This window comes from Octopus sinensis, linkage group LG22, assembly GCF_006345805.1.
Source record: "Octopus sinensis linkage group LG22, ASM634580v1, whole genome shotgun sequence".
In the NCBI taxonomy this organism is placed as follows: Eukaryota; Metazoa; Mollusca; class Cephalopoda; order Octopoda; family Octopodidae; genus Octopus; species Octopus sinensis.
Window position 1 is genome coordinate 15177881 of NC_043018.1, and position 25000 is coordinate 15202880.

The 25000-nt window shown below is 40.6% G+C and overlaps 1 protein-coding gene across 4 annotated transcripts in view; it reads right to left on the reverse strand.

Annotated features, from left to right (window-relative positions):
* The window catches only part of LOC115223152, a 57801-nt gene extending 33262 nt beyond the window's left edge, over positions 1-24539 (reverse strand). The window contains exon 1 of one of the 4 annotated variants that reach the window (XM_029793579.2): positions 24385-24539. The gene's annotated coding sequence lies outside the window, so the exon portion shown is untranslated. Of the gene's footprint in view, positions 1-102; positions 398-907; positions 1061-2761; positions 2853-24384 lie in introns of those variants that run through there. The other 3 variants (XM_036512151.1, XM_036512150.1, XM_036512152.1) reach the window with 3 other exon arrangements.
* Positions 24540-25000: the final 461 nt, after the last annotated feature.

Here is a 25000-nt window from a genome sequence, read left to right on the forward strand (position 1 = left end):
TGTGTGTAAGTGTGTATGTTGGTATGTGTCTGTGAGAGAGAGAGAGATGAAGGAAACTATAATATTATCAGGATATTTTAAAATAAAACATTAACTGCTTACAAGTTGATAATGTTGTTTGTACCCTTCCATAAAGAAACTGTTATTATTCGCGCCGGACCAAAATGTTTTGTGACATTTCTTCCACTTCTTAACGTGCTGAGCTGAAATGCCGCCAAGGTCGACTTTGCCATTCAAACTTTCGACGTCGATTATTTAAAAAAAGTTCCAGCAAGGCACTAGGGTTGATGTATTCGACTTCTCCCCTCTCGTCAAAATTGCTGGCCGTATGTCAAAATCGGAAAGGTTTATTATCGACTTAGAAATATTGTTGAGGAATTTCTCTAGCGCAAATATTCCTCAATATTCCACAGACTTCTTCGTCGGTGCCACTCTGTTGCATGTCCCTACTTTTTCTGCTTGTATATTAAGTAATTGTAATAGGTAAGGAATATATATATATATATATATATAATATATATATATATATATATATATATATATATGTATATATGTATATTATAAGCTATAGGCTTATAAAATGTTATTATTATTATTATTATTATTATTATTATTATTATTTACTGCAGTGTAAAATCGGCACCGCTTACCAAACATGTGTGTATGTGCGTGTGTGTGAGTGTGTGTGTGTGTGTCTGTCTGTCTGTGTCTGTGAGAGTGTGTGTGTGCGTGCAATGCTCTTCCTGGTGATTAACTGTAAGGTTTCCCCGTCCTGAAAATAACTTTCATTTAGTTCGCTGCTATTAACAGGAAAACAAAAACAACAACTTAGATTTACCTAAAAACAAAAGCAAAACAATGCATACCAATAAACGTGCTCAACATATAAAAAACACATTCTACTTACGCAAATTAATCCAATGACGAAGAAAGCGGTTTCACCTCTGACAGAAAAATGTTTACGAAAAGCATGTTTTCCTTTTATATTATATTATTCAGTGATTCATTCATTTATTTATTTATTTATTTATTGGCTGTGGATTGTCTGTGGGTGTGGAAAAGAATGTCTTTAGGTAAACTAATCCATACGTTTTACAGCGTGACATTTTCCGGTATTCGGCAGCTTCGAGTTCAAATTTCACAAAAAGACTATATGTTTTGTCTTTAATCATTTCGGAGTGACAAATAAAGCCCCAGCCCTGTACTAGAGTTGATTCTCTCCCCACCCCACCCTACATTCTTTCTCTTCCGCTTTTTATTTTACCTGTAATTTCAAAAAAAAAAAATCTGCCTGTCATATTTTGCTATTCTGTACGATTAATTACGTATATGTGTCTATGGAACCCTTAACCATTTTTCACGTTAATTTCGCCAGTAAAACTTCAAATAATTGAACGACTGAATGCTCTTCGTCGATAACGACGAAGACTTCATTTGACAAAGGGCAGGGTCAAATGTCCTGCCTGGCGAGCTGGCAGAAGCGTCAGCACGCCGGGTGAAACGCAAAGAGGTATTTCGTCTGTCGTTACGTTCTGAGTTCAAATTCCGCCGAAGTCGACTTTGCCTTTCATCCTTTCGGAGTCGATAAATTAAGTACCAGTGACGCACTGGGGTCGATCTAATTGACTTAATCCGTTTGTCTGTACTTGTTTGTCCCCTCTATGTTTAGCCCCTTGTGGGTAGTAAAGAAATAGGTATTTCGTCTGCCGTTACGTTCTGAGTTCAAATTCCGCCGAAGTCGACTTTGCCTTTCATCCTCTTGGGGTCGATAAATTAAGTACCAGTGAAACGCTGGGGTAGATGTAATCAACTAGTCCCCTCCCCCAAAATTTCAGGCCTTGTGCCTTTAGTAGAAAGGATTATCATTATTGTCGTTGTTGTGATGACGCATGGTCTTGTGGTTAGAGTGCTGTACACACGATCATGAAATCGTGATTTCAGTTTCTAGACCGGGTGGTGTGTTGTGATCTTGAGCAAAACAATTCCTCCCACGCTGCTCTGCGATCACTTCGATACGTGGCACACCGTGGCACCTGTTCAGATAACGTCAATTTGATGGAGAGAGTGAGTTTAAAGTGCGGCACATATATATTTGATCACAATAAACAAATCATTTGTGCTGGTCGTTCGTCAAGTTGAACCCTCATGCATCGTCTTCGAGTCCAGAAATAATAATAATAATATATAATAATAATATAATAATAATAATATAATATAATAATAATAATAATAATAATAATAATAATATAATATAATAATAATAATAATAATAATAATAATAATAATAATAATAATATAATAATAATAATAATAATAATAATGATGATGATGATGATGATGATGATGATGATGATTCATTTTGACGGCATGCACTGCTCCCTCACTTGATAATAATAACAACAACTACAACAACAACAACAGCAACAACAACAACAACAACAACAATAATAATAATAATAATAATAATAATAATAATCTCTCCAGTCAGCAGCCGGAGTCGTAGAAACGCTAATGCAACCCAGCAGAACAACTGAAAAATAATAATAATAAATCTAGAATATGTACAATTTCTTGTGAGTATTTTAAATTTCCTTCAACAATTTCTTGTAAATATTATAAATAACTCTCAAAAAACTAGAATATCTACAATTTCTTGTGATTATTTAAAAATTTCCTGCAAAACAAGTTGAAAATCTTGCATATCCACAATTTTCTCTGGCCGAACACACAAACGATGATGTTCAGAAACTTTGAAACTTACCTACAACTTTCTATGAATACCTGTCCTTTTCCTCAATATTCGAAAATGTAAAGTTCCTTTTAGTACCAGAACACTGCAGCTACCTCTGGCCGAATACACAAACGATCATCATTAGAAAATTAAAAAGGTTTAATAAGTACAATTCTCTGCGAAACTTTTGCCCTTCTTTTCTCCTTGGTTACTCGAATATGTGAACGTACCTTCTATTGCAACAACACTATTAAACACACATCAAAAATTTCCGTTTAATGTTTACAATATTACTTGGAAACGAAATTTAAAAGATAGTGCAACGGGTGTAAACAAAATGCCTAGGTAACGAATATGAAAACAAAAATGTGCAGAAAGCAACGAGGCTGGGGTGGAGAGAGGACTTCTGAAAGTTCACAAGATCCGGGTTTGTCGCCAATAACTTTGAGGAAAATAAATATCTTTTAGTGAAATCTCTATATATAAAACTGCAGTTGTGTGTGTGTCTGTCCCCTTCGATTTAGATTCCTAACTACTCCCACATTTTGCGGTGCAGTTTAACCAAATTCGGGTATCTTATAGTCGTGATTCATATCGAGCCCGTCTGAGTATTAGCGCGCGTCTACGATGAGTACGATTTAAAAAATAATTTAACATAATTTTTTATTCCATTTTAATGCATAATTTTTCGTGTGTCGATGGCGGCGGAGTTGGCTTCTCCCCCTTCTTCCCTCCCTCGTGAAGCTGTGGGGAAGGGAGTGTAAGGAAATCAACGTCGTAAAGCGTTGTCAAGGAGACCAGCGTTCTTTTAGAACAACTTCATGGCTTGAAGACACCAAAACAGAAATGGCTAAGAAAGCCCGAATTGGCATCTATAAGGGAAGTAACTCTCTAAAAATGCTTATATAGTTATTTCCCTTACAAACCCGAGCAACGCCGTGCGATACTGCTGGTTGTATATAAATACTTATCAAGCGACATGCATTACGGATTCCTAATGTGTCGTAAACTCCTTATTTTTGTCTGGAAAAAAGGGCGGGGTGCGGAATTATTGAAAAACTTTTTCTTTTTTTTTGATGGATGAATTACGGTGACCTAATAAGTCACAAAACACTCTTTTTTTGTACAGAAAACGGAGGCCGTTTCTTTCTTTAAAAATTCGTTAAATCTTTACAAGTGCCTCTTTACCATAACCAGGAATCCAAAGAAACATTTTTTTAAAACATGCGTTTTTGAAGGTGAGATGCGAAGCCGCGTTAGTACCCTTTCTTTACTCGTATTTTAAAATAATATTTTGCAGAAACACGTTTTCTAGAGTGTGGATCGCATTAGATTGAAAATTCAAACAAGCTTGGAAAGAATAATAAGTGAAAATGCTGAACTTATAAGAATTAGTGGTAAAAGTGTCTGGACAGGAAAAAGAACCGATAGAATAAGTACTAGGCTTACAAAGGATAAGTCCTGGGGTCGATTTCCTCGACTAAAGGCGGTGCTCCAGCATGGGCACAGTCAAATGACTGAAACAAGTAAAAGAGTAAAAGAGTATACCCCCAGACCGAAATAGCAGCCAAATCTCACACAACTGCGATAACATAATGTAATCAATCTACTCACCTTTCTGCAAAGAGTTCTTTCAGAGTAATTTCCCGCAGTAAGATGACAATGTAATTTAATGGTGAAATTAAAGTAGCTTTTTAAAAAACTTTTTTCGAATTTTTTTTTTTTCCATCTACGTCGGAAAATACGGAGATTAAGAATATGGCCAATATAAACACAAATTCAAATTTTAATTTCAAATTCTTTATGAAAAACTCCGACGCAAAATTCCCCCCTCCTCGCCATCCCGCTGCCTAATAGTGAAAATGAACGGGTTTTTGTCTATTTCACATGAATTTGAAATTTTGAAAATGCGATTTTTGAATTTTTTTTTTTTTTTTTTGTGTTTTCAGAATCGGATCCTCCATAACCAAAAACGTGGGATTCCGCAAAAGGAAAAAAATCAATATATATCCATTTTACCGAAAATTATGATGGCAAAATCGGATCTTGTGAATTTTCCGAAAGTCCTCTCCCCACTACACCAGGATCGTTAGCGCAAATTTTGTTTTTCGTATTCGATTTCGTCACACTTGTTAACACCCACCAGGCTCTCTCTCTTTTTTTTTACTCTTTTACTTGTTTCAGTCATGTGACTGTGGACATGCTGGAGCACCGCCTTTATTCGAGCAAATCGACCCCAGGACTTATTCTTTGTAAGCCTACTACTTATTCTATCGGTCTCTCTTACCGAACCGCTAAGTTACGGGGACGTAAACACACCAGCGTCGGTTGTCAAGCGATGTTGGGGTGGGGGAGACAAACACAGACACACAAACATATACACACACATACATATATATATACATATATATATATATATATATATATATATATATATATATATATATATATATATATATATATATATATATATATATATATACGACGGGTTTCTTTCAGTTTCCGCCTACGAAATCCACTCACAAGGCTTTGGTCGGCCCGAGGCTATAGTAGAAGACACTTGCCCAAGGTGCCACGCAGCGGGACTGAACCCGGAACCCCGCTGGTTTGTTATTTTTTTTAGTTCACGAGTGAAGATCATTATAATGACCGAAAATTCTACATAAGGACAATTTTCCCTGGCAGATCACACAATCGATATCGATCACTTTTAAAAACTTTGAAACACTCGGAGATAAACAACTGACTGCTAATATATACAAACTGCGAAGTTATGAAAACTAAACCACTGTAAAACCTATAAAAAGGCAAGAAAAATTTAACCACGTAAAGATCAATATGTGTATATATGTATGTATATGTGTGTGTCGATATATATGTATGTGTATGTATATATATATGTGTGTGTGTGTGTGTATATATGTGCGTGTGTGTATTATAATTGTTATTTTTTTTCTATCCGTAATCAAAACAAAACAGTGTGTGTTGGCCCTTTCCAAGGCCAAGGTCAGCCCCTCTCATCGGGCGCCTTTGACCTCTTGCTGATTGCAAAGAGTGTGATGCTTCTTTTGCTTCCTGGTCGCACTACACCTGCTGCTGCTATTGCTGCTGCTGCTACTACTACTACTACTACTACTACTACTACTACTACTACTACTACTACGATAATAGTGATTAGCCTGGAGACAAACATACGTGCAACAGCGTTTACATCCTGCTGACAGAACATACAATCCCGTTACCAAGTCTACCACGGCTGCCACCAACGCCATCGCCATTCCACTGGAAGTAGCTCCGAGATTGCATGATGACTCTGTCTCCCTGTCTCCCTCTCTCTCTCTCTCTCTCTCTCTCTCTCTCTCTCTCTCTCTCTCTGGCTGTCAATTCAATATCTACCTCTTTCTACGATGCTACATGAATTCTGTCGGCCTACCATTTGACACCTTCCAATTGGCAGGTCATGACACGAACTAATTTAAAACTTCTCAAAATAAAAATTCCCCACCTACCAGAAAATGACGATGCCTGGGACCTCTGAACCTTACCCAAGGAACCAGACAACTGGTTAACCCTGTGTGCTTATAGCACGACCCTGGATACCAACTATAGAAATAACCCCTAGAACCCGTGGCGTTCAAAGAACGCGTTCATCAGTGACTTTAGGTTCTGGCAGTGAGCTCGAAAAGTCTTTAAATCAGGATCAACCTCCTGAAGAACCTGTAGCAAATCAAACCAGAGATATTCACGAAACTGACGCTCAGGATCAACTACCAAAACTATCTCAAAGAAATAGAAATACAAGACAGAAATAGACTAAGGAGGAATATATCGAAGTTATGCATGCTTATTATTATTCAACACTAAACCCAGAAATATCAACCACACAAAAAGAGACCTACAATATCTGGAGATGCAAAGACCCGCATAGCAGGCTGTGCCTGGACAGTAATATACTAGGGGCTGTGAGACGTGATATCCTAAAAATTAAAAGACTGACTGCAAAATTGACAAAATAGTCAGATCAGTCAAAAGACAGTTTAGTATAACACACACTCACTTATACCCACAGGCAAACAGCTCTGAAATCCCTAAGTCAAACCAGCAAACTAGGTACACAGAACCCTATGAAGGTGGAGCATCAGTTGATACTAAATACATTATAAATGATCAGGTCAGCAATGAATTATTTGATGGAATACTAGAACAATATCTAATAGAGCTACATCACGCTTTCCACGAAAGAGCCGCACTTCCGAAAATCATTAAAACTAATAAGAACAGCAAGCAATCAATGAAGTTGAACAAGCACTTGGAAAGCTGATTCGACAACTCCTTGAGAATAGTAGAGAAAACGCCCCTGGGGTGATTGATCGACTCATTTACTCAGCTGCTTATGTTGCAACTCAGAAATGCGGTATTAAAAGTAGAGATAGACAAAAACAGTGCAAAGTACACAAACAGCTTGCATGGATGGAAAGAATAAGCCGGCAAATAAGTTAAGTTAAGTTCAGTTAAGTTAATTTTTTGGCTCAAAAAGCAAAAAGCAAGGCCATGTAGGGGGACATGGAGTTATGTACAGGGGTGTTCATGCAAAGAGTTCAGGCCATTTCTGGTCAAGAGAGACTTTGAACCGAGCGGTCGTCGGCATCTTCACCATCTCGTCTGGCAGCTTATTCCACGGATCCGCAACCCGGACGGAGAAAGCCCCTCTTCTTCGATTGGGATGAAATCGTCGCAGATAGAGCTTTTCGGAGTGACCCCGCAGCCTACGCTCTAGAGCAGGAGTGAAGAACAGCTCTTTCGAAAGGTTACATTTTCCGCTTATGATGTTGTGAGATCACCACGGTGTCTTCGTTTTTCTAGAGAATAAACGTCGAGCGTCTTCATCCTTTCTTTATAAGACAAATCCAGCTAAGAGCAGATATATCTTTTCTAGTTGAAGCAGGCAAAGGGAAAATTAATAAACCCAACAAACTAATAAGAATAATTGTTAAACATTACCTTTACCTGAAAACAAAGGATAGACAGACTGACAGACGCTTTACAAGCATGGACTTGACAGAGCAAAACAATTGGTACGACCACCAACACGAAGGCATCATCGAAAATGACAATGCAAAGATCCTGTGGCATTTTATGATTCAGTGCGATCCTGAGATAGAGAATAGGAAGCCGGGCAATACTCTTTTACTCTTTTACTTGTTTCAGTCATTTGACTGCGGCCATGCTGGAGCACCGACTTTAGTCGAGCAAATCGACCCCGGAACTTGTTCTTTGTAAGCCCAGTACTTATTCTATCGGTCTCTTTTGCCGAACCGCTAAGTGACGGGGACGTAAACACACCAGCATCGGTTGTCAGGCAATGCTAGGGGGGGGGGCAAACACAGACACACAAATACACACACACACACATATATATATATACATATATACGACAGGCTTCTTTCAGTTTCCGTCTACCAAATCCACTCACAAGGCATTGATCGGCCCGGGGCGATAGCAGAAAACAGTTGCCCAAGATGCCACGCAGTGGGACTGAACCCGGAACCATGTGGTTGGTAAACAAGCTACTTACCACACAGCCACTCCTGCGCCTTAATTGAGAAAGAAAGCAAACTATGCAGGATCCTAGATACAGCATGCCCAGCTGACAACAAGTTATGCAATAAGGAAGAAAGAAAAGTTGAGAGATATGACAGGTTATCTTGGGAGGTTAAGCAGTTGTGGTCGCTGAAAAAGGTGGCAGTAGTACCAATAATTGTCGGCGCCCTGGGAACAGTGAGTAAAAATCTTGAGAAGTACATGGAACAAATAGGGGCTGATATAAGGGTGGAGCACTTGCAGAAAACAGCGCTGCTTGGAACCGCTCGAATACTCCAGAAGGTGCTTGAAGAGTAAGAGGTGTTCCCTTAGTTCACTGGTAGTGAACAGTACATCTCCAGCGTTAGAAGCTGTGTAAAGCCAATAATAATAAGGATGATGATGATGATGATGATGACGATGACGATGATGATGATGATAATAATAATAATAATAATAATAATAATTATTATTATTATTATTATTATTATTATTATTACGGTGGTCTGCTGGCAGAATCGTTAGCAATCCGGGTGAAACGCTAAGCGGTATATCGTCTGCCGCTACGTTCTGAGTTCAAATTCCGCTAAGGTCAACTTCGCATATCATCCTTCCGGGGGTCAATAAAATAAGTACCAGTTACGCACTGGGGTCGATGTAAGACTGGCCTAGTACTTATTCTATCAGGTTCTTTTGCCGAAACGCTATGTTAGGGGGAAGTAAACACACCGGCATCGGTTGACAAGCGATGTTGAGGGGACAAACACAGAGACATAAACATACATACATACATACATACATGCATGCATACATACATACATACATACATACATGCATACATACATACATACATACATACATACATACATACATACATGCATGCATGCATACATACATACATACATGCATACATACATACATACATACATACATACATACATGCATACATACATACATACATACATACATACATACATGCATGCATGCATACATACATACACACACACATACATACATACATACATGCATGCATGCATGCATGCATACATACATACATACACACACATACATACATACATACATACATACATACATACATACATACATACATACATACATGCATGCATGCATACATACATACATACATTGCTCGAAGCGACAAGTCGCGTATTTGGCAAGAGAGTTTATTTATCGAAAATTCGAAGAATATTATCTCCGACTTTGGAGCCACAACTATCAGCCTTATTAAATAACTGGTTAATCTTCAGAGGAATTAAATGAGGGAGCCTTTTATTCACGATCGTAATGATCTTCGACTGAAGCTTGAATTTAGCATGCAGAAAGTTACTACAAACAACATGGCTGGACACAACATCAACAACAACACTCAACAGCTCAACAGGTAAAGAAATTCTTTCTAGCCGTAGTTATAGAAGAATACTACAAAGTTATTTTCTCTTGGAGTTATGCATTGAATAATGATCTATTTCACTGCTGCAAGAATGCGAAACAAAACCACGCTGTTGATATATGAAGCGATTGACATGATATTGGGACGATCTGCATCCAGAATTAAATCAATTTTCTGCGAAGCAACTACGCCAAAAAGCAACATTTGTAGAACATAAAAAGTATCTAGTTTTTTTTTATCTTGCAAAATATGCATTTTTAAAAAGACAGTAAAAAAATTTGAAAATCAGTTATAATGATGTATCCTTCCAGTCTCATTGCTTTGAAGGTATGATTGATTGATTCTAGTTTCAGCTCATGAGCTGTGGCCATGCTGGGGCACCGCCATTTGATGTTGTGGAGAAAAAAAAAATTGGAGGAAAAAGTTACAGAGGTTTAAAAATCGGAAAAACTATATATTTTTAGCCAATAGCGAGACAGAAATTGTCTGCATTTAGCGGAGCTATGTCAACATTTACCTGTTCATTGTAGGTTTCTAAATAAACAGAAATCTATATATATAAAACTCTAGTTGTGTGAGTGTCTGTCCCCTTCGATTTAGATTCCTAACTCCTCCCACATTTTGCGGTGCAGTTTAACCAAATTCGGGTATCTTATAGTCGTGATTCATATCGAGCCCGTCTGACTATTAGCGCGCGTCAACGATGAGTCTACGATTTAAAAATAATTTAACATAATTTTTTATTCCATTTTAATGCATAATTTTTCGTGTGTCGATGGCGGCGGAGTTGGCGTTCATGGTCACAGCTGCACCTGTTTGCTTCTCCCCCTTCTTCCCTCCCTCGTGAAGCTGTGGGGAAGGGAGTGTAAGGAAATCAATGACGTAAAGCGTTGTCAATGAGACCAGCGTTCTTTTAGAACAACGACTTCATGGCTTGAAGACACCAAAACAGAAATGGCTAAGAAAGCCCGAATTGGCATCTATAAGGGAAGTAACTCTCTAAAAATGCTTATATAGTTATTTCCCTTACAAACCCGAGCAACGCCGGGCGATACTGCTAGTACCTAATAAAATCAACATGTATCATCTTACTCCTTCTTTTGTCTCTTCATTGATTGTTATGGTTTTATTATCTTTTAAAATTTATTAAATCAATATATTTGTCTGAATGTGTTTACTTTATGCGTATTTCAGTATTATGTATACCTGTCGTGTATTTGTGTACATCAATATCAATAAAGCTGAAATGCGAAAACTTTGTTTGTCTCATTTGGGATGGGAACGGTTTAAGGTGCAGTAGATGAGGTCGGATTGGCGCCAAAATTTACACTCGGGTGAGGTGGGGGTGGGCAATTGTGTGAGGAAGGTTGCAAGTCGCTCGGGGCTACGGTTTGGTTGCCATGGTGAGGAATATGGGAAAAATTGAGTTTTATGGGATAGACAGGTTGCGCTGTTTGAATAATGGTGGCATTTCGTGTTGCTGCAGGGAGTAAGAGGCGGTTATCTTTAATCTAATCTATAATGTGAAGAAGGCGAGCCTTGATACAAATTGGATTTTTATGTAAAAAGGGATCTAAATGGGGCTGGAAGGGGATTAAAATCTACTGAAGGGGGTAACTTGAGGTGAGAAATTGATTGAGAGACGTTTTGGGGCGCTACAGTGAAAACTGGGGAATTAACCTTCTTCCCAGCTCTATAAACAAAAGCGAAAACGTGAACGATATAAGATCACCACGTGGTTTCGCAGCTAGCGACATTCCAACAGATTCCATAGCACTGGCCAGCCAAAGTACATTACTGGCTCAAGTGACTAACCATTGTCCCCCTACTACGACTATGGTAAATAGCAGGCACAACCGCAACGATTATTGTAGTAGTTGTGGTTGTCAGGATTATAGGCCAGTGAAATGAGCCCTTACTGAAATTTTCCGAGAAAAAATAACTTTGGTTTTGAAGTACTCCCTCGAGGAGAGAGTATTCTTTCCCAAAGTAAATAAAAAAAACCCACCAGATACGGTATTAAACGCTGTTAACGGAACTGGTGATGTGTATTTACAACAGTGTGGTGAACCAACAAACTGGCAGATTAACAACACCTATCTAAATGCTCTGGCTGCTATTGTAGTATTTATGCATTATGACCCGCATAAACGTTTAATGCCACAATGTGATGCATCTCTCCATCAGGGCCAGGTGCAGCCCTTTGTCATCGAATGTAGCTTTTGCCTCCCTTATTCTGTTACCAGCTGAAAAGAACCTTTCTCAGTTGGACAAAGAAGCACTTGCAGTTGTAGTTGGTATCAAGGGATTCCATCAATATGTATAAGGCGACGAGCTGGCAGAAACGTTAGCATGCTGGGTGAAATGCTTAGCGGTATTTCGTCTGCCGCTACATTCTGAGTTCAAATTCCGCCGAGGTCGACTTTGCCTTTCATCCTTTCGGGGTCGATTAAATAAGTACCAGTTACGCACTGGGGTCGATGTAATCGATTTAATCCGTTTGTCTGTCCTTGTTTGTCCTCTCTGTGTTTAGCCCCTTGTGGGTAGTAATGAAATAGGTATTCCATCAATATGTTTGAGGCTGTCATTTTGAAATTTATACTAATCATAAACCTTTGGTTGCCCTACTTGGAAAAGAGCGGGGTATTCACAAATGGGTTCACCTAGAATGCAGGGATGGGCTTTGATGTTAAATGCTCATAGCTATAGTATACACTACGTTCCTGGGCCCAAGAACGTTACTGCCGATGTAGTGAGTCGTTTTCCCTTGACTTCTTCGTTACATGAAATTGAACAACCAGCAGAAACTGGTACACACGATCCAACGTTTTAGTGGCACACCATCCGAGGACAGGATACCCTTCGACTAACAGACAAAGATTATGTTTTGAGAGGGTGGCCGTCTAAAACAAGTTTAGAATTAAAACCGTTTTTACAGCGTAAAGATGAACTGAGTTTGTACGAGGGTTGCATATTTTGGGGTCCTCGTATGATTGTACCCTTTAAATTAAGACAACAGTTCAAGACAAAACTGAATAAGTTTGCATGATGCTCATCCAGGCATAAATCACATGAGGGCATTATCTCGAAGCTACTGTAAGTGGTTCAATCTGGATGCTGATATTGATCTGATGAGTAGAAGATGCGACGTTTGTCAACAATACCAGCCACAAAACATCCCTGGAAGTGGCCAGAAAAACCTCGGCATAGATTACACGTTGATTATTTTGGTCCTCTTAATGCTATGATGTACTTATTAATTATTGATGCACATAGGCGCAGGAATGGCTGTGTGGTAAGTAGCTTGCTAACCAACCCCATGGTTCCGGGTTCAGTCCCACTGCAAGTGTCTTCTGCTATAGCCTCGGACCGACCAAAGCCTTGTGAGTGGATATATACATATATACGACGGGTTTCTTTCAGTTTCCGTCTACCAAATCCACTCAGAAGGCTTTGGTCAGCGCGAGGCTATAGTAGAAGACACTTGTCCAAGGTGCCACGAAGTGGGACTGAACCCGGAACCGTGTGGTTAGTAAGCAAGCTACTTACCACACAGTCACTCCTACGCCTGTTTGGTCGCAATCTGCAAACAAGATTTTATTCTCGTCATCGCACAAAAATATCGAAGGAAAACAAACACGAATGAATGCAAAGAAGAAGGAAGGGAGGACCTCTCCATAAGCAATTGGTTGGCATTTGGCAATTGGCAACTGTAGTTGAAACTTGGAAGTTTAATCAATTTGTGTTTGCCAGGTGGTCAAGTTGTGCGTGGACATTCGATCTCGAGTAAAGAATGCAGGTAATGATTAAAGCAATGATTAAACAGACGTAAACGATGGTTCTATGTCAACATCAACGGCTGAAAGCGACAGTTTGGCTGAAAGAGAAACAGCTGACAACCCTACGTTGCGACAATCAGAACGTGTATAAAAAAACCTGTTGATCAAAACCTGTTGATCAGTCTATCGTGCGCGCGTGTGTGTGTGTTGGTTAATTCTGCAACCTGCTGCAAATTGTTTTGTAACAACAAATATTTTTTTTATTTTTTTTAAAAACCTGTCTTATTTACAGCGAGCGTTCGGTGTCCTGTTTTCCTCAGGCTTTCGCCTGAACAGGACTGCTTTTTGTTAGTATGTATGTCATTATTCAGTTTATTTCAAGACTTACGTACATACATTCATTCATACATACATACAAACATACATACATACGTACGTACATACATACATACATACGTACGTACATACTACATACATACATACAAACATACATACATACGTACATACATACATACAAACATACATACATACATACATACATACAAATATACATACATACGTACATACAAACATACGTACGTACATACATACATACATACATACGTACATACATACGTACGTACGTACATACATACATACATACGTACGTACATACATACATACATACATACATACGTACGTACGTACGTACGTACATACATACATACATACATGCAAACATACATACGTACATACATACATACGTTAGCAGTTCGGCAAAAGTGATCGATATTATAAGTACTGGGCTTAAAAAATAAGACCTAGATCGATTTGTTCGACTAAATAAAAACCCCTAAAGGTGGTGCTCCAGCATAGCCACAGTCAAATGGAAAAAAAAACAAATAAAAGAATATAATTCTCGGTCTTATGGGGTAAATCTTTATGACATATATATATATATATATGTGTGTGTGTGTCTCTGTATGTATGTATGTATGTATGTATGTATGTATGTATGTATGTGTGTATGTGTGTATGTATGTGTGAGTCTCTGTACGTATGTATGTATGTATGTACGTACGTACATACATACATACATACATACTACATACATACATACACACACACACATACATACATACAGAGACACACACACATATATATATATATATATGTCATAAAGATTTACCCCATAAGACCGAGAATTATATTCTTTTATTTGTTTTTTTTTCCATTTGACTGTGGCTATGCTGGAGCACCACATTTAGGGGTTTTTATTTAGTGGACCAATCGATCTAGGTCTTATTTTTTAAGCCCAGTCCTTATAATATCGATCACTTTTGCCGAACTGCTAAAGGGACGTAAACACACCAACACCAGCTGTCCAAGGGATAGTGAGGGGACAAACACAGATACAAAGCACATATATACACATATATATATATATATATATACGCGACTGGTTTCTTTCAGTTTCCGTCTCACAAGGCTTTGGTCCCTCCGAGGCTATAGTAGAAGACACTTGCCCAAGGTACCACGCAGTGGGACTGAACCCGAAACCATTGGCTGGGAAGCAATCTTCTTAGCACACAGCCACTCCAGCGCCTATTGGTGTAACATGTTGGCATGGGGTCAGCAATCTCAAGGCGATGTGGGGGAGTAAGTCGATTACATTGACCCCAGTGTCTATCTGGTACTTATTTTATCGACCCCAAAAATGATGAGAGGCAAAATCGACCTCGGCAGAATTTCTAGGAATTTATAATATTAAACTTCAATATTTTTCCCGTATTAGAAAAGGATGCTCCTCCATCGTTGGTGACGAGGATCTTTTAGTTTATTGTGTGTTGTTGTGGGGTTACATTCCCACTCAGATCCCAGCAAAATCGACCTCGCTATTTACTCTTCTGAGATCAATAAAATAAAGTATCGTATAATGTAACTGATACCCAAGTTTTGCTGAAGGTACCGCCAGCTGATACAATCAACCGAGGTGTCTTCCATTAAGATGTTGCCGCACTGGATCCCAGGAGGCGCATAGCTTCATGAATAATAAATTTCGTCCCATTTTCGATGGAGATGGTCTTCTGCTTCTTGGGTAAAACGCCCAAGCCCATGAGTTCTGTACTAATGTTGAGGGCTCTGCATTATGCATTTGGCACCTTCCAAAAACAAAGGAGTGAATGTGATAATAAATAAAATTAAGCGAAATAAAAGCGAAACGAGAAACTTCCTTATGTTGCGTTAGTGAGCGTGGCAGTGGAGCGTAGAGAAGAGGAGGGGGATGTGGAAGGAGGGTAGAGGTAAGTCGTCTCGGTCTGTCGGGTTTTAAAAGCTTTCTCTCACCCACCCATCTTCCCCTCTAAGTGCCCTGTAAATGTTTTATGATCATTGTCAGAAATCTAGATATTTCTCTTTCTCTTCTTTCTCTCCATTTCAATTTCTCTCTCTCTCTCTCTCTCCCTCCCTCCCTCTCTTTCGATCTCTCTTTTCTCTCTTCTCGTCTATTTTTTCTCCTAAAAAGCAGAGACCACAAATGAAAAAAAAAAAAGAAGAAACAAAAACCGGTAATGCAGCTTAAGTCTAAGCTAAAACTGGAATTACAGAGTGATGAAGGAGACCGATAGAATAAGTACTGGGCTTACAAAGAATAAGTCCCGGGGTCGATTTGCTCGACTAAAGGCGGTGCTCCAGCATGGCCGCAGTCAAATGACTGAAACAAGTAAAAGAGTAAAGAGTAGAGTATGTGATACCCTGATACAGGAGAATCTCTAGGGCCAGTCGAAGAACCCCATTATCCAAAGTCTCCCTTAGCACCAAGCGCAAGCGCTCTCTCGAACTCCCGTTTTTCGACTCACAGGTTTATACTTAGAGCGGTGCCAATCACTCTTGCCATTTTTGTCAGTTTCCCCATTTCAGTGAATTCAGAAGACAGTACCCCCCTCTCTCTCTCTCTCTCTCTCTCTCTCCACTTTCGACTTAAGGAAGTCGATCAGCGCTCTCTGCCAAAGAGGAAAGCCTCTGTCCTCATACCTTTCAACCTCGTCCACCATACAACCTCTTTTGCAATAGTTATCAGATAAAGGAAAAGGAGAGCGGCAAGACAATTGTCACCATGGATTCAGCCGATGGGCAGACGCATCCTACGCTCGGCACCAGCAGTTCGACATAACTTGACAAGTGAGCAATGTCCAAAAACTGAACGAGTGCCTGCAGAATAGTTGCATCGCTTTGCATTTCGGACAAGCTCGTCCGACGGCATTTCCATGCCTATAGAATTTATCTCGAATCAGTAGTGCCTCTTTGTAGTATTACTGACTAACCAAGGACGTATGGAAATTATCGGTGATCCTTGACCGGAAAGTCCTCCAGAGCAGACTAACCAGCTCGTTGTGGTCGATACCCAGAATCTCCGAGAATGTCGTCAAACTTTGCTGTCACTAATCCTCGATGAGAAGCACCAACCTCTTCACCAAATGTTTGAAATCTGCGTTTATCAGTTATAGTCATAAAATCAGAAATATTGAATTTCTAAATCTGTCGTAGAGACATGTACGGTGGTGGGGCGATAGAATGGTTGTATACTGTCAATCTAACAAGAACGTGACAGTAGGGGGTACACCACGCCCCACCACCGTACATGTCTCTACGAGAGATTTAGAAATTCTATATTTCTTATTTTGATAATCAGTGAATAGACTTCACTGAATATAGATATATACAATTACGAAGTCGAGACAAATATCACCAGCTGACCGGTGTCTGCTACTCTAGGCCGATGAAGGACAACGATCCTGAAACACGTGTCCCTAGATGCAGCTTCGGCAGCCGGGGGTGTTTGTCTCCCCTTCGTAAACGTATATAAGGACACAGGGAAAAATGTGTCAAAGCAATCAGGAGGCGTTCGATGCTTCCTAGGGCTATACAGCGGTGGTGTACCCCCTACTGTCACGTTCTTGTTAGATTGACAGTATACAACCAGTCATAAAATCATTTGATCCAAATTGTGTGGATCTTTTCTCAGCAGTGCCACCACTGCTCATCGACTCACAGAACTAGGATTTCTCTGGTTTTGCTGCCAGTTGCTGTAGATAGGGGTCTCCAAACAAGTCTAGCACATAAAAGTAAAGCTCGTAGGGTGGATCATCTGAACGAGGTGGTTTCTCCTCTGTGCAACCAGTCATTCATTGCGTTTGTTATTGGCTTTTTTACATCACTCCATCTCTCTTCCCGAGAATAGCGGCAAGCCATCGAAGTAGGCCCTCAAACCCATCCAGCGTTCCGATCCACCATTCGTTCCAAAGATTTTGAGCGAAGTACTGCTGAAACGCTGCTCACATCTGTTCGGACACGAGTAGGATGCGCCTATCATAGTCCACGTTTATCAATAGTTGAACTACACTCGTAAGTAAATATCATTTCTTATTTATAGAAATTTTCAATAGTTTCCAGTCACAATATTTTCAATTTATCAATTAATTAAGAATTCATTGCTTATCGTTTATTAATTCATTGTTAATTTCAAATCGAATTTGATGAACAATAGCATCATGGGATGTGATGAAGCTTTGACTGTTTAATTATTTAGTAATGGACTTACACGGGTGTGTAAGTCCATTGATCCACACAATTTGAATTGATTTGAATCTTAATGATCATAGTTATCAACTCTGTAGCCTCCAGCGTGTATTTAGTTTGCAGGGTACTATGCAAGAATATCGATGAATATCTGTTTCATCATCAGATCAATGAGGCAACTGACGGAGTTACAACTTGTTTTTGTGATGAGAACGGAATGGGAGCTACCCGACTGTTGACAGACTCTCAGAAGTCAGGGTCCATAAGAACGGAAGCATTTACGCATAAATATTCATGAACAGGCCAAGTGCCAGTTAACCCTAAAACAAGTCCACATCATCCCAACTGTACGAGGAGAAGCTGGAAAGTTCCTGGCTTTCAGGGTATCACAAAAAGAGCGGTCTGTGTCCCAAACTTCCGAATTCTTTTATAGGACTTAGAAAAACTGAAGGACCACTGCATTAAGTGTGTGAGTCTGAGAGGGGAATATGTTGAATAAAATCATAATTAACTGAACCTCCTGTATTTTCTTTTACCCAAAGCTAAGAACTTTGCAGTACACCTCGGATATATGTGTATACTAGCAGTATCGCCCGGCGTTGCTCGGGTTTGTTTCGACCCTTTAGAATTGGAATTTTTGAAAAGTAAAAATTTTGCATTATGTAGCTTGTTATTCTCTTTAAGTGAACATTTTTCTGGTTGAAAAACACCGAAAAATGGCAACACAGCAGTCAAAAATCGTAAAAAATAGGGATTTTCATAGATGTAAATAATTTTTGGTGTTAACATGGTCCAATTTGAATTTTTTTCTTCTACGGAATGAAGAGCAAGCCTTCTTCTATCATACTCTCAATTTTGATCAACTTGCGCCGCAGGGTCTCGGAGGAGATAATGTTAGTTTAAGGCTACCAAACCTGCCATACACATACACAGACAACTTCAGCTTTATATATAAAGAGAGATATATGTATATATATATATATATATATATATATATATAGAGAGAGAGAGAGAGAGAGAGAGAGAGATGTCTATGTATATATAGATAGATGTATACATATCCATACATATAAAATCATACGCACAAAACATGCGCGGCGCGCAATAACCTTATAATTACTTGATTCTCTTGTATTTTCTGTTATCCAAAACCAGGAACTTTTCAGCAACCCCTAAAGCACACACACGCACACACACACACACACACGCACACACACACACACACACACACAACACACACACACACATACAGACAATCACACGCACAAAACACATGTGAGCACGCAATGTGTATATATACAATTGTACCACAGGCGGACAGGTGGACAGGCGGACAGGCGGACAGGTGGACAGGTGGACAGGCGGACAGGCGGACAGGTGGACAGGCGGACAGGCGGACAAACACATTGAATTTCGATGCATGCCCACAACCTGAACGTCTCCTTCATTAGACCGAACTAACGGCCTTCTTCTGCAAGTACAGATACCCCGTTCGAAGATGAGCTCACCAACCTCTAAGTGGACACCAAGCCTGAACCAACACAACTCGGTCAATTTATCTGTCGATAAACGCCGTTACAATTTTGGTGTCTTCAACTTGAAGAGACAACTAAGACAAGGACGGCCGCCCTATCATCTCAAACTGTGACTGCCCTATCGATCGTAGCTTAGCAAAATATCACATTGCGTTGCCTCACATTACCCTTACGATTGGTAAGGTCAAACTCCTTTTCGCAGTGGGAAATAAATTACTCTAAACCGTCATCTTCCCTAACGACGGCTATCATCCATTAAACACTTTCTAGATCTTCGTAACCTGCCTGTACCCAGCGCTACAGCACACATCTGCCTAGCCGAGCTCATTCTAACCCTCAATTGATTTCCTTTTCCCTGGGGAATTTTACAAACAAATCAGCAGAGTCACTAGAGGAACTGGGATGGGCCCAATTGTACCACTCTCCTTGTAAGCCGCATTGAAGCGCATATCTTTACCCGACCCACCAAATACCTTCCGGAGCTGTGTGGTGATTATATTGACAACTGTGCCACCGCCCTCACCAGACAACAGCTCCATAATTTTGTCTTTCGTTAACACTTTTCTCTCACCCAGGAATTTACAACCGTTGTTACCAGTAACTGTTAATGTTCTCGATATTTGCATCAAGTCCGCCTGTCCGCCTGTCCGCCTGTCCACCTGTCCGCCTGTCCACCTGTCCACCTGTCCGCCTGTCCGCCTGTCCGCCTGTCCACCTGTCCGCCTGTCCGCCTGTCCGCCTGTCCACCTGTCCACTTGTCCGCCTGTCCGCCTGTCCGCCTGTCCGCCTGTCCACCTGTCCGCCTGTCCACCTGTCCGCCTGTCGCCTGTCCACCTGTCCGCCTGTCCACCTGTCCACCTGTCCGCCTGTCCGCCTGTCCGCCTGTCCACCTGTCCGCCTGTCCGCCTGTCCGCCTGTCCGCCTGTCCACCTGTCCGCCTGTCCGCCTGTCCGCCTGTCCGCCTGTCCACCTGTCCGCCTGTCCACCTGTCCGCCTGTCCACCTGTCCGCCTGTCCGCCTGTCCGCCTGTCCGCCTGTCCGCCTGTCCGCCTGTCCACCTGTCCGCCTGTTCGCCTCTGTCCACTTTAAGCCTACTGACTCTCATTCATATCCACGCAACTCATCTTACCCCGAACACACTCAATCTGCCATGCTATTCTCTGAATTCCTTCACCTTTGCCGGCTCTGCAGCATTTCGAACCCGAAACTGAAAGAATGTGACAATTCTTCCTGAATCGAAGACAACTTCGATCAACTTTAGCTTCTGCACTTCTCCACGCCCAGGTCACCGATCATGTTACCTCTCTCTTACCCTCTTTACGCATACCTACAAAGCGTATTCACTCTCGTCCTCTCATCTTCCACCCGCCCGTCCTTCCATTAACAGATAAACTGATCTTCAGCTTCTGAATTCTCCTGGAATTCACAAATTCTCATCTTTCTACCGGTTTTTGATGCCCCTCACACGAATATATCGTTTTCCCTCAACACTAGCCTTGTTTTGCCACCTTTGTAGTTTGATTGCGATATGGACCGTTTTTATAACGTCATTTCACTCAAAATAAATATACTCTTTTTACTCTTTTACTTGTTTCAGTCATTTGACTGCGGCCATGCTGGAGCACCGCCTTTAGTCGAGCAAATCAACCCCGGGAATTATTCTTTGAAAGCCCAGTACTTATTCTATCGGTCTCTTTTTTTGCCGAACCGCTAAGTAGCGGGGACGTAAACACACCAGCATCGGTTGTCAAGCAATGCTAGGGGGACAAACACAGACACACACACACACACACACACACATATATATATATATAATATATATATATACGACAGGCTTCTTTCAGTTTCCGTCTACCAAATCCACTCACAAGGCATTGGTCGGCCCGGGGCTATAGCAGAAGACACTTGCCCAAGATGCCACGCAGTGGGACTGAACCCGGAACCATGTGGTTGGTTAGCAAGCTACTTACCACACAGCCACTCCTGCGCCTATAAATATGTTTCTCAGTTTGTGAAAATTGTTTGAAAATACAAAATTGATTTGGCTCATCACATAAAATAACTTTTCTTCTTGGAGAATGAACTCAAAAAAAAAAAAAGAAAAAAGGGAAAATGACATCTCGTGTTCTATGAATTATGTCTGGAGGGAAAGGATTTGATCAAAAACAAAACTGCTACTTAGGGCCATCTGATCTCAGACCAATATGAAAAGTGTTTTACTAACGAAACATACAAACAATCAGAATTCCTAAAAACTGCTTATTATCCAGTTTCTAAATAGACTAAATAAAATTCTGAAATCCATATCCAACTTGATTTTTTTCTATAATTCTACTTCCATTTGTTATCCTACTCACTTAGTATTTTGTTGGTCGTAAAAACTGAAGGTGTTTCAGACTTGTCATAATTTGCACTCTTGGGGTTATCCTAATCCTTAATACATATGCTATTTGTATAGACCCACTCTCAGGGGTCGCACGCATGTATATATGTAAGTGTGAGTGTGTGTGTGTATGTATATGGCATATACATATATATCAGGTGTCCTCTCTCTCTCTCTCTCTTCTCTCTCTCTCTCTCTCTCTCTCTCTCTCTGTATACATATATATGAATATGCACACGCACACACATAAATGTGTGTGTCTTTGTTTGTTCCTTCTCGAGCCACGCCTGGCTCATAAGGGCCGGTTTCCCGGTGGACACCGGTCCGTCGCAGGTGAGCTGCTAGATGCAGGAGGAAAGAGTGAGAGAAAGTTGTGGCGAAAGAGTCAGCAGAAGTTTCGCCATTACCTTCTGCGGGAGCCGCGTGGAGCTCAGGTGTTTCGCTCATAAACGCACCCATCGCCCGGTCTGAGATTCGAACCCGTGATCCCTCGACCGCGATTCCGCTGCTCTAACCACTAGGCCATGTGCTTCCACTAAATGTGTGTGTTTATCTGTATATGATACATGTGGATGCATGCTGTGTGTGTTTACTCTTTTACTTGTTTCAGTCTCTTTTTGCCGAACCGCTAAGTGACGGGAACATAAACACAGCAGCATCGGTTGTCAAGCAATGCTAGGGTGGACAAACACAGACACACAAACATATACACACACATACATATATATATATATATATATATATATATATATATACATATATACGACAGGCTTCTTTCAGTTTCCGTCTACCAAATCCACTCACAAGGCATTGGTCGGCCCGGGGCTATAGCAGAAGACACTTGCCCGAGATGCCACGCAGTGGGACTGAACCCGGAACCATGTGGTTGGTAAGCAAGCTACTTACCACACAGCCACTCCTGCGCTATTATTCACACCTTATTCTTTTATTAATTGTGTTGTTGTTACCAGTTTGTGTTTTAAGATTTTTTCTTTCTTTTTTTTTATATTGACTTTAATTTTCTAGATATCGATCAATCAACGGATTACTAATTAATTGATTACTTGTATGTGCATCGAAGTCATTGAATAGGGCTTCAGACATTGTGTCAGAGCTTTTGTTCTGTACACGCACGCACCCACGCACGCACGCACGCACACACACACACACACACACACACACACACACACACACACACACACACACACACACACACACACACACACACACACACACACACACGCGCGCGCACATGAATACACACACACACACACACACCAGATGCATAAACACACTCACACTCACACATATGCAAATACCTGAAGATTTTCAGTGAGGAGGCATCCTGCATGTATATACAAGTCTATGTTTTTCTGTTATGAATTTACTTTAATGTATATCATTATTATTAATATTAACATAGGCATAGGAGTGGCTGTATGGTAAGTAGCTAGCTTACGAACCACATGATTCCGGGTTCAGTCCCACTGCGTGGCATCTTGGGCATCTTGGCCTTCTACTAAAGCATCGGGCCGACCAAAGCCTTGCACATAGACTTGAGAGCCACCACACCAAAAGAATATGCATTCGTGACAGCAGCAAAAATTAACGCGGAAAAATCACTGGGCTTGCAACTCGGCACCTAGAGAGGCGTCGTGGTGAAACAATACAGCAGGGTTCGCTACCCCACCCTGTCAGAGCCCCGTGGAGATTTAGGTGTTTTAGCTCAATAATCACTCACAACGCCCGGTCTGGGAACCGAAACCGAGATCCTATGACCGCGAGTCCGCTGCCCTAACCACTAGGCCATTGCGCCTACATGATATATACATATTATAACCCGATTTCATTCGGGCCTACTCGGGTTACATTTTAAAGATGAAGAAATTTGCCGTAGAGGCCACGCATTTCAATTGAGCAAACTCAAAGTTGCCATGCAAACTCCCCAGCACTTTTAACATAGGTATGCAAAATTTCAGCTCAACCCGACTGCATTTACTAACACTTTTGCCTGCACAACTGCTTGTGAGACAACGCTCACCCTTTTCACAAAAATATAGAAATGGCTGTGCGGTAAGTAGCATGTTGACCAACCACATGCTTTCGGGTTCATTTCACCTTGGGCAAGTGCTTTCTACTATAGCCTCGGGTCGACCAAAGCCTTGTGAGTGGATTTGGTAGATGGAAACTGAAAGAAGCCCGTCATATGTATGTATGTGTGTGTGTATATGTCTGTGTGCGTTTGTGTGTGTTTGTGTGTGTGTGTGTGTTGTGAAATGTGAATATATTTTTAACAACTTTTCTATAGACAATCATGGCTATATCATTCATATGTATATATAATCATTTGGATAAATTCTAAAACAGACAGTAGAAAGGCATTTAACATTAGAAGAAAGTTTTCTTACCAGGTTTCCGCAAAATATTAAAACAGATACTTTCGTCTACTATTCGTCGCTGGTCTGGGGGAAAAATGCCCAATTCAAATCGTTGACTCAGGATCTTCTCAAAGTATTTCTATATTATATATATATATTATTGACATGCATATGTAGGTCCCGCCCCCAACACACAAACACACACGCGCACTCTCACTCTAACACATACACAGGCACGCAGATATACTAGAAGGTTCCACGTGACTGCGCAATATACTTCGGTCTCCGTCCTCATTGGCTGCATTTTCCGCTTGTTTGTCCGCGCTTTGTTTTAAGATGTTTTCTATCTTTTTTCTTAAACCTTTTTACATTAATCGTCCTTTTTCATTTTATACCGTATGTAGTCTTATTTTTTTAAATTTTGTTATTTATTTACTCTCTCTCTTTCTCTCTCTCTCTCTCTCTCTCTCTCTCTCTCTCTCTCTCTCTCTCTCTCTCTCTCTCTCTCTCTTACTCTTTTACTCTTTTACTTGTTTCAGTCATTTGACTGCGACCATGCTGGAGCACCGCCTTTAGTCGAGCAAATCGACCCCGGGACTTATTCTTTGTAAGCCCAGTACTTTTTCTATCGGTCTCTTTTTGCCGA